Source organism: Myotis daubentonii, chromosome X, assembly GCF_963259705.1.
Source record: "Myotis daubentonii chromosome X, mMyoDau2.1, whole genome shotgun sequence".
Lineage (NCBI taxonomy): Eukaryota > Metazoa > Chordata > Mammalia > Chiroptera > Vespertilionidae > Myotis > Myotis daubentonii.
Genome location: NC_081861.1, coordinates 52784213 through 52800037, shown reverse-complemented (window position 1 = coordinate 52800037; position 15825 = coordinate 52784213). Strand labels below are relative to the sequence as shown.

Genomic DNA, 15825 nt, shown 5'->3' with positions numbered 1-15825 from the left:
AATTGGTGCGGTGAGAAGGGGAAGGTAGACAAGAGAGAGAGTGACCACAGGCACCATCTTGGAATGGCTCAATTCACGCATTCAGAGAGAAAGCCAGCAGCTGCACAGGAGGCCTTCCAATGCTTCTCAAATCCCGACTTAGATAAAGGTTGCTCAGGAAGACAAAGACAGTTATTACCAAATGGCCCTCGTATAAGTTTCAAGTTTTTATCGCTTCCAAGTGTTAGCTCTTCAAGAGGTAAGTCTGCTTCTATCAACACCCTGTCTGGCCTTGCATTCTGGAGAATTCTGAGTTCCTGATGGTAGCCCATTAATAGTAGGTTGGGTCTGCAATACCAAGAGCAACCAGCTGAGGCATTAGGGAGAGCCAAGCTGGGAGCAACAGTGGGTGGGGCCAGTGGGCAATGATACTCTCCTCCCTGGCACTTCATTATTGTCCCCTGCAAAGCAGGAAGCACAAGGCAGATTAACCAGGGGATTCAGTGAGCCCTGGCAGTTCAAGAGATCAAACAATAAGGAGGTCAACGATGGAGCTCCAAGTAGGGGTGAGGTGGAGAGGAGTGGCCACCCCCAAGGATAAACATTATTGCCCAGAAACCTGTCCACCCATGGAAAAAGCACACAAGCTGTGCCCATAGGCCGATTGATTTGATGAGGGAATTGAGTACATTCTGTGATTTTTGTTGTTGTTGTTGCAAATTGGAAATAGAGCCAATTAAACTTCACCCACCCAGGGAAGAAACAGGGAACCCCAGCTCTCGATTTTATTTTAGGAAGCTGATCTTTCTGGAAAGACAAAAACTCTAGTGGTACTTGGCAACATGCTACAAGGAGGCTTCTTCCTGACCTTCAGGTGGAAAGCTCAAACTCTTGTGCAAGTCAGGAATTTTTGTCCTGAATCCAAGGCTCTTAAAAAGATAGCTTTGTCAGTCCTGGGCAAATTGGTTGGGGCCCTCTCCCCATTTGTCTTGGAAGCTTTGACTCCATTCTGGTCAACATGTAAGTGGACAATTTGTAACTGTCAAGTCCCTTTCTGGATCTGATGGGGAGTTCTGCTCTGGGGCCTCATTTGCATAGACAAATGCAGACTGGCATCTGTCAGCTTAGCATCTCAAGCCAAGGAGCTGGAGCAGTGGTGGGCAACCTTCTGGGCAAATACCCTGGATATTGGATTCAGAAATGACAGTGTCATACTGGGGCTTATTTGCATTGGCTTATCAGGTTAATTACTACGATGTCTCCAGGAACTTGAAAATCCTTGAATTCTTATGCAACCAGAATGCTCAAAGTCTGTTGCTATGAAACTTGGAGTGTAAATTACCATGAATACCATTAATCTGTTCACTAGGAGGTTAATTTGCAATTTGTTGGCAAATCACATGTGGGTCTTATAGAAAGAGTGTGGGTGGTGTTTTTGTGCCAACATGTGGCCCCGCCTGTGTTTCTGGATCTGTGTGTGTGTGTGTGCGTGCGCATGCACGCACACACACACGCACACCCATATGGCATTGGGATTGGCACTCTATGGGAGTTCACATCCTGGGTATTCTTACTGCTCCTTAGATCTCACCTGGCTCTTCTGGCACATCCTGGGTCCCAGGGCATGTGTTCTCAGTGTTGGAGGGCTGCTGTGCCTAGCAGTCCTTGGTCCAGTGCCAGCTTATGAGACTAGCTCCTCCTGAGGTAAGATCGTAAAAGGCTCCGTTAATGCTTTAGAATCATGTGGATTTTCTGAAAGATGCTCTTTCCCAAGAATGGCTCTCAAGTTGTTTTTGCATTCAGGCAGGTTGCTCCTGGCAAAATAACTCAGGTTGTCTACAGCAAGTTTGTCGCAAGTTTGACATACTTGGGAAACAGGACAGGGAAGTTGCATTAGGGTAAGAGATGGTGACATGGACCACACTGGTGGGAGTAGGACGAAGAATACTGCTGAGCAGGGCTGGGGGACTTCCATAGTTACCTTGCATTATTGTTAATGGAGGGTGGCAATTATATAAATTTCACCCTAGCTGAGTTAGCCTACTCTCTCATAAAAGACAAGTCTTATAACACAGTGAGAAAAATCCCCTCCTGAATTAGGGAACAAGCTATGGGGTGTGACTGAAGGGGCACTGGAACCCCACTCACACAGAAATAGCTCCACAGCTAGCCTCCCAGTGCTGGAAATACACTTTGGATGGAGGCATAGGAGATTCAAGTATATTGCCTGGGAAGAAAGACCTAGTGAGAAAGCAGGGCCTAAAGGAAATGGGGACACAAAACATCTCAGTTTTGATGCTCAGTAGGGATCCCTCAGGGAATGGTCAATGCTTTGGGGGGTCCCCAGAACAGCCTGAGGGATGGAAGTTCATGGATACATCACAGTGAAGGGTTGTTCAAAGGCACAAGGGCATACTGAAAGGCTCCAAAGATAGTCACACCCAGCTATGTTACAGGTGAGCCTTATAATAAGCCTAGGAGAGGAAGAGATAATTTGTGATGTTAGTTTAAAGAACTTGGGGGCCACACAGAAGTAGACTTGGGAGGTCTGCTGGTAGCCAGGAGCCCCAGAAAATGTAGCTATTAGAATGTACTCTTGAACCTTTCTCTTCCCCACAACCCCTTCTCCCAGTTCATTCAACCATCATTGACAGAGTACCTATTCTTGTCTCAGACACTGGGGATACAGTGTCTTGGACTTTTGCCTTGCCCTACATGAAATCACATTCAGGGTTGCCAGCTAGGATTTTTTAAGAGAAGCCAGAAATCCTGATTCTCACATGAAATCAAAGGATTTTTAAATGTTAGCAATGAATTTTTTAAATTGAAAACACTCTGCAAGCCAAATAAGATACATTGACTTGCTAGCTCAGAGACCTTTGCATAAATAACTTCATCTCTTGAGCCTCAGTTTCCTAATACTGTATATAAAATGGGGATACTATTAATACCTACTTCAGAGGGTATGAGGATTAATGAGGTCACAGAAGTGAAATGCCTGTCACACAGTAAGTGATTAACACATGATAGCTATTAAGATGATCATTATGTTCCAGTCTCTTACCCGAGGAGCATCTCTTTCTAGATGACTGGCATGAAAGTCTCTATCCTTCACCTCCAGAGAGACCCCATGCCTTATTTCATGCCTTATTCGGGGAAATTTAGCTCCACCTTTGCCAGCAGATGATACTGAAAACAGCACAAAGCAATTGGCCAGCATGTATATATGGGGAGTGCAGTTCCTTCCTTCCTTCCTTTCTTCCCTCTCTCCCTCCCTCCCTTCCTATATATTTTAATTGATTTCAGAGAGAAAGGGAGAGGAAGAGAGAGAGATAGAAACATCAATGATGAGAGAGAATCATTGATTGGTTGCCTCCTGCACGCCCCCTACTGGGGATCCAGCCTGCAACCCCGGGCATGTGCTCTTGATCTCAATCGAACTGGGGACCCTTCAGTCCACAATCTGACGCTCTGTACACTGAGCCAAACCAGCTAGGGCCCTTTCTTTCTTTATACTCCCTTCACACAGCAAACCCAGTGCTGACTGATTTACAAAGACAGTCTGGGGCTGGGGTGGGCTGAGGAGGTCTTCAGAATGATTTCCTTCAGGCAAAAAGGAGGAAACTGAGGCAGAGTTCACATCCTACTCTACCTTCAATTCCTATGGGAGACGCCCAAGACTTTTAAGAAAGTTCTCAGCTGCTAAAGCTTTTATGCTTTCATCTATTATTTTTACCTCTTCCCTTCAAGCAGTGGTTCTCACTCCTGGCTGCACATTAGAATCACCTGAGCAACTTTTAAAAAATACCAGTGCAGGGACTTGACCCTCAGAGTTATAAACAAAATTGCATATGGGTATGTGTGCATTCATGCATTTTTCTCAGGACTTGACTGGGGCCTTAAAGGGTGGTGCCAAAGAGGAATGTCATGAGCATGTGGGTACTATGGGAAAGACCTGTCATTCTAGGCCTGCTCAGCCATCACACAGTATCTATCCACACAAATGGACCTTTTCACTTCCCTGAGCCCTGGTTTTCTCACCCATCCCACAGCAGTCAGTAATCACACCTGCCTTTTTTAATGGCAGCTGTGAGGATGTACTGAACTACTAAAGCCTGTAGGAGAAAGGGCTTTGAAAAAGCCCAACCCCCTCTCCACAGGGGAGGGCCCGTTATTACAAGGTTAAGGAGGGTGTGGGTGGGGAGGTAACAGAGGCAGCAGGGAGCACTACACATCAAGAAAAGGCCATGCATGTTAACAAAGCAGCTCACAAATGAGAGCAAATTAATACAGGGCCCAGCGAGAACAGAACATTCACACCGCAGGGGCAAAGCACCCATTGGAGCAGTTAGGCCTTGGCAGGAAAAAGGAAGTAGAATAGCAGAGAGGAAAACAGGGACCAAGTGAGGGGGGTTTTCAATGCTAGGGAGGATTGCTTTGGCTAAGAGAAGATGGGAAGGGGTCCGCCATGAAGGAGAGAAAGAAAATGGTGGTAAGTATCCTCCATGATCCTGGGGAGCCGGACTAAGCACCTGACAGCCCTTGGTAGAGAAAACCAGTGGGGGGTACAGAATTAGTGCCCTGGCCAGATAAGAGTGGTGCCATCCTCTGTCAACTGGATCTGTACTGCAGGGCAAAGGGTCACAGGGAAGCTGCTGCTAACTACAGAGCCAGTCCCCATCCCCTGCTGCTTTCTTTTCCTTCCATGTATGAAATAATCAGGGCCCACCTGGCTCCGAGGCAGAGCGTGGGGCATAGATCAATTCAGAAAGTCCTAGTCAAATCTTCAGGGAGAAATGGCCTGGGAAGAAATGGCCTTAGAACTAGAGCAGTGTCCTGGAAGGCCCCTGCAGGGCCAGGCATTAACCCTTTGGTTGCTGGATTGGAAGGCACTGGGGACAGTTGGAGGGCACTCCGGGGGTCTTGGATTGGCAGCTGTTTACTGATAACCAAGTCAGGAATGTCAGATCTGAATAAGTGTGATGGTGGCACAGGTGTTCACTGGTGGAATGTCAGGCCTGATCCTGGGACAGATGGAATCAGTCCTGGAGGGGACAGGGAATTTGCAAGTAGAGCGTTAACCGCTGGGGACCTGAGGAGTCCTGCCTGCAAGATGGGATGAAGGACAATGACCAAGTCTCCCAGTTGTTCTCTAGCAAAGGTGGGTCAGGCACTGACTACAATTGTTGAATAGCAGCACCAGGCTCATGCCCATAGTGCCAACCTTTCATACCCTTCTAACTCCCGTGCTTACATAGTGCCATGCCCAGTGTCCTGGAATGAAGGTCCATTCTGGAGGAAACATCAACCTATTTCAGTGTCTTATAGAATATGAGCCTATTAGAACAGGAAAGGACCCTGGAAATCAGCTAATCCAGTGTTCTCTATTGACATATGGGTAACCAAGGCCTAGAAAGGGAAAGTATAGGCCTTACATATAATTAGTGCCAGAACTGGGAAAAGCAGGAAAGTGACATAAAGAAGCCCAGCTGTAGGCCTGGGCACCTTCAGCCACCAGGTCCCTACTCCCAGCCTGATGTATTGTCGATTACTTTCTTTGCTATTATTCCAAGTCTTCATTATAGCCAAGGGAAAATGCCAGAATATCCCCAGGGCCAGCCTTACACATAGGTAAACATGATATGATCAAATATGTTTCCTCAATTGCCTGTCATTGTGCCTGAAATTTCACCGTCAGTGATTCATTCCTTTGGAGCTTGAAGCTATCTGGTCTTTCAAGGGGATAGAGATGGGGAATTTATTGACAATCACTGAGAGAAAAGCTTTGCAAATTGGACTCGAGTTATATAGTGAGGGACACCAGCAGCAGCTGGCCCAGGGAAGAACATGCAGGATAAGGTGGGCATTGGAATTCAGGGTGAGACTCTGAATCCAGGGCCCTGATGGGACAAGGAAGGGGTATTTAATACACCCACACCCAATGCTTTCATTATGCCATGGCTGGAGCGTGCATAGGAAGCATTTCCCCAGGAGACTGTACTATAACCTGCGAGGCCTCAATCACTGCTGTGTGGCCCACACTGGGAAGAAAGGGCAGGAGAGTGAAGGATAACATCAGGCTGTCTGGAGTGGCCACAGGGGCACTTTATTAAAAGAAGCAGTCTGCGCGAGATGGATGCAACAAGGGAATCTATGAAGACATCGAGAGGAGCCTCAGCTGCAAGATGAATGGTCTCTGACATTGCCAAGGGAGGCTGGGTGTGGAGTCTGTCTGTTCTGCACTTCCCCCAGGGACCTGCTGGCTGAAGGTGCCCTGGCCCACAGCTGGACTTCTTTCTGTCGCTGCCTCTGACTACCATTTTAGTACAACTCCAGAGCTGTGTAGTGCAGCTTTGGACTTGGCTGGCCATGGTGCCCAGTCTCCTGAGCCCTCCCTGTTTTGCATGAACTCTAGCATTTTTTATATCAAAGGGACTTCAGGGTTATGATCTGATGGGGAGGGGAAAAGAAAGGAAGGAGGCTAGTGGGTAGGAAAGGGTAGGGAAGAGTTCTGGTAATTTGGGGATTTGTCTTGAAGCTGCATTTGCATAGCAAGAAAGATACTGTAATTTAAGGTTATAGATCAGTTTTGGGTGGCTTGCAGAAAGGATCAGAGCAAGCTAGAGACCTTTCCAGAGGCTCCACTAGTTTTGTTGTAGATCTCAGCTAGCTGGGCCCAACCCAGAACCCCTAGCTTCCAAAAAAATAGAGCATCCACCTTCAAGGCCACCTTCTACTACCTGACATGATGAGTCTTGTGCTTCCTGAAGGGGTATCTCTGGGAGCCTCAGGTGGTTTCTACCCAGACACATGCAGTCATGGACTTAGGTGGGCTCAGGTGGGAGGATAATGCTGGTGTTCCCAGGAATTAGAGACCCAGAGCCAAGACTGCCCCACTGGTTCCACTCAAGTCCCCCAAACAATCTCCCTGGCTTAAGGCCAGGCCGTCCTAACCAAGGTGTCATGGGCACTGTTGAGAGAGGACAATATTTCATAGAGCAGAGACTCTTGCCCAGGTGCAGGATCAGTGATTCGAGGAAGATGGAATTCAGTGCAATGAATTTAGGAGAGTACAGGATTTCTTTTAAGCTTTACTTCCCAGTAGCCCCTTCCCACCTTGGAAACAGATTAATCCCTGCCATTTGTCTAGTGGCTTTATACTTTTCAAAGCGCCTCCTCATCCATTATTTCCATTGAGCCTCAAAAACACCCCCATGAAGTAGGACAGGAAGGTGTTATTAGCCCTGTTTGACCTACAAGAAAACTGAGGTCCCAAAAGGAGACATGACTCATCCAGGATCACTTAGCTATTTAGTCAAAGAATTAGAACTTAATGTGTTTCCTAATTTCCAGCCCTGTGTGCTTTCCACCTCACATGTAGACTCCCACACAGAACCACGGTGGTGCCCAGCACCTAGCACTATGCCTAGCATTAGTAGATGTTAATAAATATTTACTAAATGAATAAATAAATGGATAAGCGGGGGCAAGGCAGGAAGAATACAAGTCCTAAAACTGCTCTTTTATTTTATGACCAGAAGAAAAAGGCAGGAATATTCCATTATTTCATCATTTTGACCAGAAAAGAAGAAAAGATCTTACCCATTTCACAGATATCATTGTCAAGGCAGGGAGGTTGAGATAGCTCCCACAGAGAAGCCACAGGACTTAATTTCCCAACAAAGCTGCCTTCCACTCATCCTTTAAAGAGGGTGATGAGGGCCCTCACTCAAGTACCTGGAAGGAACCTCTGCACCCCACCTTTGACCCTTCTACCATAACCCAGATCTCACAGGCTCATTGCCTGTCTTCTGGATGGCACCTGGACCCAGACTACCTCCTATTACACTTTGTGTCTCCTGAAAGGCTTGGCACATGCATCCCACGGACCCACCTCCACCTCCACCCTACAGATCTCAGCCTCACTGACAAGGGGTTGCCACTTGTGTCTGGTCCTGCCAGAAAAATGGGAAAACAGGAGGTGGAGACACGGGTATTCCAATGTATTTTTGCGGTAGCACAAAAGTGACAGGCAGCGGCCAATTTGAGATCCCTCTGGTTTCAAATCTTGGCTCTATCTCTTATTACTGGCTCGTGTATCTGGGGCTCTTTGCTTTGCTCCCCTGAGCCTTGGTTTTGTTTTCTGTACAATGGGGAGGATGCTGGGATGAGAAAATGGATGTAAAGCACAATGCCCAGTAGCTGGATTATCCGCCAGTCTGTGTCCTTGGAGCCCTCCCTCCTCCGCTGCGGGATCCTCCGCAGGGGGCCGTCCAGTGTAGGGAGGAGGGGGAAGCTCCTCCGCGGTGGATTGCGGGCCTGCAGAGGCAGCAGACGCCCTGTTTACCAGCTGCCTCTCTAGTTCGCCACCTCCTTCGAGGCACTGGGCTGAGCCAGTTGCCTCCTTCCTTAAGATTCTGGTCACAGCAGGGGCTAAGTTTCTAAGGCAGGCGTGATCTTTCTCTTCCTACAGGCTCCGCTGCCGCTGCTGCCGTCGGCGCTGGGCACAGCCAGGGGCAGCGCAAGGGGAACGCGGCCTGGAGAGGCCCCGACAGTAAGTACCAGAGTCGGGTTTGGGCTCACCTGGGAAAGGGCCAGAAAGCGGGGCTAGTGGCTAAGTGAGGCTGGCATCTGTGGGGTAGGAGGTCAGCAACCAAGTGTCGAGGTCCTTGCCGGCCTCTTAAAGTGACTCAGGGCAGCGCTGGCACAGGCCTCTGGTCCTGGTGCGCGCCTGCTTGGCGCCTGCTGTGGATGGACTGAGCTGACGACTCTGGAACCGGGGAGACAATGTCGTCCTACCCCCCCCCCCGCATCCCCCAAGGACCCTTCTGGCCGTCCCTACGTGGTGCTTCTGGAGAGGAAACTGGAAGGCAAGATGAGCAGGGCTGAGGTTTTGTATGCCCATAGGAAAGTGGCGGGGTGAGCGGGCAGCGAGGAGAGCTGGAAGCCTGGAGGGCAGTACAGGTGACAGCCAGCTTGTCTAGGCTCGCCAGCCCTAGCAGGCCCTGCTGCCCCCGCACGCCTCCCCACCCCCCACCTCATCCCCAGCAGGGAAGCCGGTGTTGAAAGGGGGAGGGGGCCTTCTAGGTACCTTCTCCCAGTGCCTTAGCCTCTCTAGGTCCGTGGCACCCTGGCTGGCCTGCCTTCCCATGCATGCGTCAGCGTTCCCTGGGCTGAGAAACAAGCCCACCCTATTTAAAAAGAAAAGAAAAAGAAAAATGAAAACCTTGGCAAGTGGGAATATGCAGGTGCATAGCTGTCACTTTCTTTCTTATGCTGTGTAAAATTCAAGTGATGGGGGCATCTGAGATCACAAAGGTGAGTTTACTAGTATAATAAGAATTTTTATACAGTAAGAACAGTATCTGGCATACACTCGGTGCTTTCTGTATGCCAGGCATAGTTTTACCTCCTTTACATACATTATTATCATATTTAATATTCACAACAACCCTGTGAGGTAGATCCTGGTATTACCCTCATTTTATAGATGAGGAAATTGACGTAAAAATTGAGAGGTGAACAAATGCAAGGTCTCACAGCTACTGAGAAGCAGGGCTGGGATTTCTACCCAGTCTTACTTCAGCATCCCCGCTGTTAACCACTAGAAATAGGATAAGAAGTTGCCTTTAATGAAGTAGACAAATAGAGTTTGCTTTCCCCACAGCAAAACTTATTTTATTTTGTAAGTCTAAAGTCTTGGCCCAAGATCCAAAGAAATTTGAACCAATTTTCAAATCATCCCCATTACATGTTGTGGAGAAAGGCAAACCCTGTGGGCTAGATTAAGACAGCAGGTCCTATTATTAGTAGGTGTCTAAACAGAACAATGATAATAATAATTGCTAACAGTCATTATTGATTGAGCACTTAACATTGCATATTTAATCTCTATGTGCTTTGAAGTAGGTGACATAGAGTCCCATTTTATAGATGAGGGAACTGAGGCCCAAAAGGTTAAATAACTTACCAGAATTGGGATTGTAGCCCAGATCTAGTAAAGCCCAGGTCGGAACTAACCTTGGCAGATTGGCTCAAGAGGCAGAGATTGAGCTATCGCCTTCCCCAGTTGGGCTCCAGGAGCCTGGAGCTCTGCAATGTTTTCTCCTTTCCTTGGCATCCATTTGCATTAAAGAAGGGATTGTGCAGATTGTAAGAGAAAGGGCTTCCTAGAGAACATGAAGTATTCTGCATGGATTTGGGTTTTGTTGTTGTACTAAATGCCCTGCCTGTAACATCAGTAAGTTGTTCTGCTTTATGAGTTTTATTAATTAGACAAGTGTCTGGTCTGCTGGCGTTTAGTTGTTAACCTGTCATTATGGTTCTATGTGAGTATCCCTGTTAGGAATTACTTTCTAAAAAGTTTGTAGAGCCTTGCAATGCTGAGCAAAGCCATCTTTCCACCTCCTTGGGAGGAGGAGGGGGCTTGTTTCTTGGCCAGGACTTCAGGAGCAGGAACTGCAGCTGATACATTAGTAGTATTGTTGTGCCTATTGATTTTCACCCCTTCTTTCTTCAGGCTGGCCCCTGTGAATGTGGCTATGTCCCCAGGGGATCTTCCTGCTCACATTTGATACTGCAGTAGGGTTGTTTGTAACTTCCCACTGTTTGCCCTAGCGCTGTCATGGAGCTGGCTTCCGTGGATTCTCTTCAATGTGGGCATAACCCGCGGCATGTGAGCTTCTTGGTTTGGTCTTCATTGCCATGGCTGGATCTCAGTGCATCTGCTGGTCATCTACCCTTCCTGCCTCTTTCTGTGATGTGAGAGGGGGCCTTCCATGTGTAACTTTTGAGTGGTGCATAGGATGTGTGACTGGTAAGCCCAGTGCTGAGCTGTGTCCCTGGTTATCTCTGTAGCCTCTTCTGAGTTCACCAAGTGCATTGCATTATCTCACACGGCCACACAAAGGGGCCAGTGGCTAACTCATTACTCTGTCCTCACTCCTGCAACCAGAAATGAAAGTTTTCCTTAAATGATCCCTGAATGTGTTCTATGATTTCTTCTTTTAATTTCAGTGGATTAATACCTAGAGGTTTCCCTCTTTACGGAATCTTCTTTATTTTTGCTGTCATATTTGACATTCCTTTACTGGAATGTCCTTCTCTGCCTTCTAGCTGCTGGACTTCTGTTCCCTTCAACACTGCTTCTGGGAGTCATAGGGGGCAGGAGACAGGCCCTCCCCCTGTGCTCCCATAGCATCCTCTGCTGCCTCTTTTGGTGCCAATTGACACATGGTTTTATATTTGTCTATTTACATACTTGCCCCTACCTCAGACTGCACCTCTCTGAAGGGAGAGACTGGGCCTATTTACCTTCATATCTTGAGTATCCAGCACTGTGTCTGGTACATAGTAGATGCGTAGTTAAATTTTGTTGCATATATGAATGAATGCAATCTAAAAGCTGCTGGAATGAGGCTGACTCACAACAAGGTACTATCCTGTTTGTTCCCCTTACAAGAAGGAAGATGGGAACAGAGCTTGCATTATTCTGGAAGAGTCCCAGCTCTGTGGGTTTTAATCACTGAAAAAAATATAATTACTGTAATGCAAAAACCTGAATGTTTGGGGAAGGGCTTTTCTGGTTAATAGAATGTTCTGGGAAACTAAGGATTGGGGGGAGGGGGATCATTTTTTCTTACCCTTTTTGGTTCTTTCTAAAAGCCCTGGATCTGCTTTTCTTACCTTAGTGAGTTAAGTCTGGGGTTAATTTTTGAATCTGTGTTGCTGACTAGGGAGTCTGTAGGTTGTCAAGATCCCTTTAAATCCTGTCTCTCCCCAGCCTAGTTGCAGAGTAGGATTCAGTCTTCTTACCACCCTCACCCCCATCCTTATCTAAGCACAAGGCCACAGGCCCTTTGAAGTTGACAATTTTAATGCTATTCACTTTCAGGAAACAGACAGGTGGTCCTGACTAGCACCATGAGTGTTTGGGTACTAACTCATGCCCTCTGAGATAGTAACTCAGCACCTGCTCTTGCCCTTGGCTTTTATTCCTAGGGGGAGGGTTCATCAACCTTGCTCCCCCTTTCCTGATCCCATAGGATCTTATCTTTTCTTTAGAAAACACCTTATAATTCCTTCCTCATTCTCAGCAGGAAGATGCAATTGGGCAGAATAGGTGTCTCTTTGTCCTCAGGGTGTAGTTGGCATCTCTGAATACCTCTAGATGGGGTGACATGAGTTTACCAGGCCTCTGCTCACATGACCTCTTTTGTTGAGTTGCTTCTTAGCCTGATTTCTGCCCTGCCCCAACTCTTGGATGGACAGCTTGGAGATGGTGCACAGGGCAGAAGCTGAGGGTTGCTCCTGTTTGCACCCTCACAGGAGGTCAGCATGGTGCCTAGGCTTCAGATAATACTTGCATGATCTCAGGCAAGGAGGGGGAAATGGGCATCTAGGCAAAACAGCGGGATAGATGTTTCTGTCTCTGTCCAGCTATGACTAGACTGGCCTGCCTTTCTCCTCACAAGCTCACCAAGGGGGTACTGGGAAGAGGACCTTATGCCCTAGCAGAGCCAGACATGAGAAGAGGAAGCTGAGAAAAGGTTCACTCACTGTCTCCCTGGGCTGGCTCCAGCTTCTTGTTTCCCAGCTAACCTCTCTTCAGCAGCCCCTCCCCCACACCCCCAACTCAGGCTGTTGTTTTCATGCCTCCTGCCACATCCCTTCTGCTCCCTTTCTGTCTCTGGGCCTGTTCTCAGTGCTCTCCCTCTCTACTTGCCCAAATCTGGCCCCTTCTGTAGTACCCAGCTGCAGTCCTCCTCTAGAAAGCCTTCCCCTGCTACTTCTGGATGTCAATAGAGGGTGGACAACAGTGAAGTAAATAACGCTCAAGATCCCTGCCAACTCTGAGATTCTCCAGCTGTTTGACCAAAGTCAGGAGTTGGGGGCATCCCAGGCTTGTAGTCCAGGCCATCCATGCCTGATAGCCTCACAGAGAAGAGGGAAATGGCACAGTCAGCCAGCCAAGTAAGCACTCGTTTGGCTTCAGGAGGCTCTGCCCAGAGTCCTGTGCAGTCACTGCCTGCCAAACATCCCCCCAGAGTGCCGCTGTTTGAGCCCTGGGTCTTTGGCTGCTGGAAGTAGCTACTTGTTGGGATAGTCTCAACAGCTCCTGCCCGCACCTGCTCTCCCTATCCAGCCTCCAAGCCTTGTTTACAGTTCAGCCCTTGGCAGACTAGTGGCTAGGATTCAAGAGAAGAGAGAGAGCTGGGTGGCCAGGGACTCTCTCCTGGCTTAGCATTCTGTGCCTGAGCTCTGCAGCCCAGCTTGGCCTCAGAGAGATGTGTTCACCAAGGGGAGAAATTCAGGCCTGCAGCTCCCTTCCCTGCCAACTCCACTTTTCCCATCATGACCATTCCCTCCTGCCATCTGGAATGCTCTCATCTTCTTGTTTTCTCCTCTAGATCTCATTCTCTTTCACAAGAAAAATATAGCCTCTGGTGGCTGGGCAATGGGCCTAAGTCAGGACAGTGGCCTGGGTCTCTTTTTCAGGCTGCTTCAGTTGCCCCTTTCTCGTCACATCCCCAACTGTGAAATGGGGAGGGTGCCATCATGCTGTTGGTATGGCATAATTGCAGTATTCCTCCCCAAAGAGCTTGATACCAGAAGGCTCTCGTTACCATGTGGCCCTTTCCCAGTAGCAGGAACCTGAGGAGAGAGGGCAGCTCAAGGACATTTAGAGAACAGTAGAATCACTGGAGTGGGTCTTCTAAAAGCTAGAGTTGGTGGGCACAAGTTCTCTGTCAGGCTTGCCTTCTTCAAGCCCATCCTTTCTTTTTCACTGTCTCAAAGGCCCTCCTCTTGTCTCATTTCTCTACTTCTGTCTGGTTTTCTCTGCCTGGCCTTTCCTCTTCCCTCCCTCTTGGCTCTCTCTGGCCCCTTTCCTCCATTTCTCATCTCTTCTGCTCTAACTCAATCTCTGTCTCTGCCTCCCTCAGAAATATTTGGTGTGGTATGTGGAGGGTGGGAGCTGGGGTGCCCAGGGCTATTTGGAGTGACATGACAACTCCTTCAAGCTCTTGTGAATATTTCATTGCTACAGTTCCCCCTCACTGCCTCTTCCAGTGACAGGTGAATTGGGGCTAAAATGCAAGGATCTCCCCACTAATTCTGCCACAGCTCAGTGACAGCAGCTTCAGACCTTATGAACTACAGTGCCATATGGCATCAGCTTCACATCTGGCACAGACCTCACATCTGTCACCAGGCTTGCAACCCTAGCAGGGAGGGTTTAGGAGTGTGACTGGGCCTGTTGGACAATGGGACTGAGTCTGTTGGCTATGTAGCCCTTGAGGGGAGAAGTTGGGAGGAGAGGGAACAACTGCCAAGCAGGTCCTCTGCAGTGTCCTCTCAGAAGCATCATGGAGATTGGACTTTTGTGAGGTGACCCCAAACTCCCAAGTATTTGTGGAAGGACAAATGGCTTTGGTCTCTCTACCTGTTTATGACTTGCTAGAACAGGAAACAGGTGTCTCTATCAAGGCCACTGGGTAAAAGCATCTGTTTGGACAACCAGAAAATGAATCAGATGCCAGCAGGTTTTCCAGAAGATGCCTCTCCAAGTTCAGCTGAGGAGGAAGTTGCAGGACCATGAAGACCTGGAGGGAAAGAAGAAGGTAACTCTAGGGAAAGCACCTGTGTCTACCCAGAGACGTTCAAGACTACTAGTAGGAAGGACTATGAAGTTATCCTGACCCTCACCCCACCCCCTGCCTCTGGTCATTCTGAAAGAAAAGTAGCTTGCCCTTTAAAGAAACATATTTTCCCTGATAGGAAATATCTGTTAGATTTCCCACCCTGGTATCCGTAAAAGGACAGGAGCCATTCTAGCTCCCATTTCTTCTTAGATTGTATCCCTCCTTGGACTCTTCTTTTTGCTCCATTTTCTCCCAACGTTTATCTTTGGCCAGAGATGTTGAGGGGTTTTCTCTCCCCAACCAGACTCCCCAGTCAGAAACCCGTCTTTCACAGACTGAGATAGAACCCAGTAGACATTTGATAATGACTTGTATGGAATAGCCTGAGGATTCTAATTTGTATGTCTCAAAATTACTCCTATCCGTGCAACCACTGAGCCATTTAGAAAATATTTATTAATATTGCACATATAACCCTGCTTCCACATCTATTACTCTACAGAGTCAATCCTGTTAAGGTAACCAATGATCTTAAGGTCATCTCTCAGTCCTCATCATATTCAACTTCTCACCACTGGCTTTAGACAAAGTTGACCACTCCCTCCTTCTTGGAATGCTCACCTACGTTGGCTTCTGTAACTATCTCCTGACTCTCCAATTACATTTCTGCTCAGTTTTTCTTACACTCCTTTGTGGCTTCTCCTCCTCTACTTAATCATTAGATACTTCAGTTCTTCCCAACTCAGTCCCAGGCCTTCTCTTCTTTCTCTACTCTCTTACTTGTGCCAGGTACTAGTAGCATACTAGGTGGTGGAGATATACTATTGAACAAGAGAGACATAATCAATACTCTAGTGGGGTTTACAGCCAAATAATCACATAAATGAATATATCATTACAGATCATGATGAGTCTCATGAAAGAAATGAATAGGTTACAGGAATAAGGAAAACCACAGCAGAGTTCTCAGGGAAGACCTCTGTGAGGAGGTGATATTTAAGTGGATCCCCAAAGGATGAAAGATCAGCCACATGAAGAATGGGGAAAGAGGTTTCCAGGAAAAAAGCAATACCAAGTGAGAAAGCCCTGAGGTGGCAAAAAACTTGATGTGTTCAGAAACTGAAAGGAGGCAAGTGGGGTCAGATTGTTCTAGACAAGTGAAAGAGCAGCATAAGAGGGGTGTGGCAGAGAGAGGCCATGGAAA

At 47.8% G+C, this 15825-nt stretch overlaps 1 protein-coding gene across 4 annotated transcripts in view; it reads left to right on the top strand.

Moving 5' to 3' along the window:
• Positions 1-8461: 8461 nt before the first annotated feature.
• FRMPD3 (FERM and PDZ domain containing 3) overlaps positions 8462-15825 on the top strand; it is an 86884-nt gene continuing 79520 nt past the window's right edge. Inside the window, exon 1 of one of the 4 annotated variants that reach the window (XM_059678916.1) lies at positions 8462-8533. The gene's annotated coding sequence lies outside the window, so the exon portion shown is untranslated. The remainder of the gene's footprint in view (positions 8534-15825) is intronic. The other 3 variants (XM_059678917.1, XM_059678920.1, XM_059678919.1) reach the window with 3 other exon arrangements.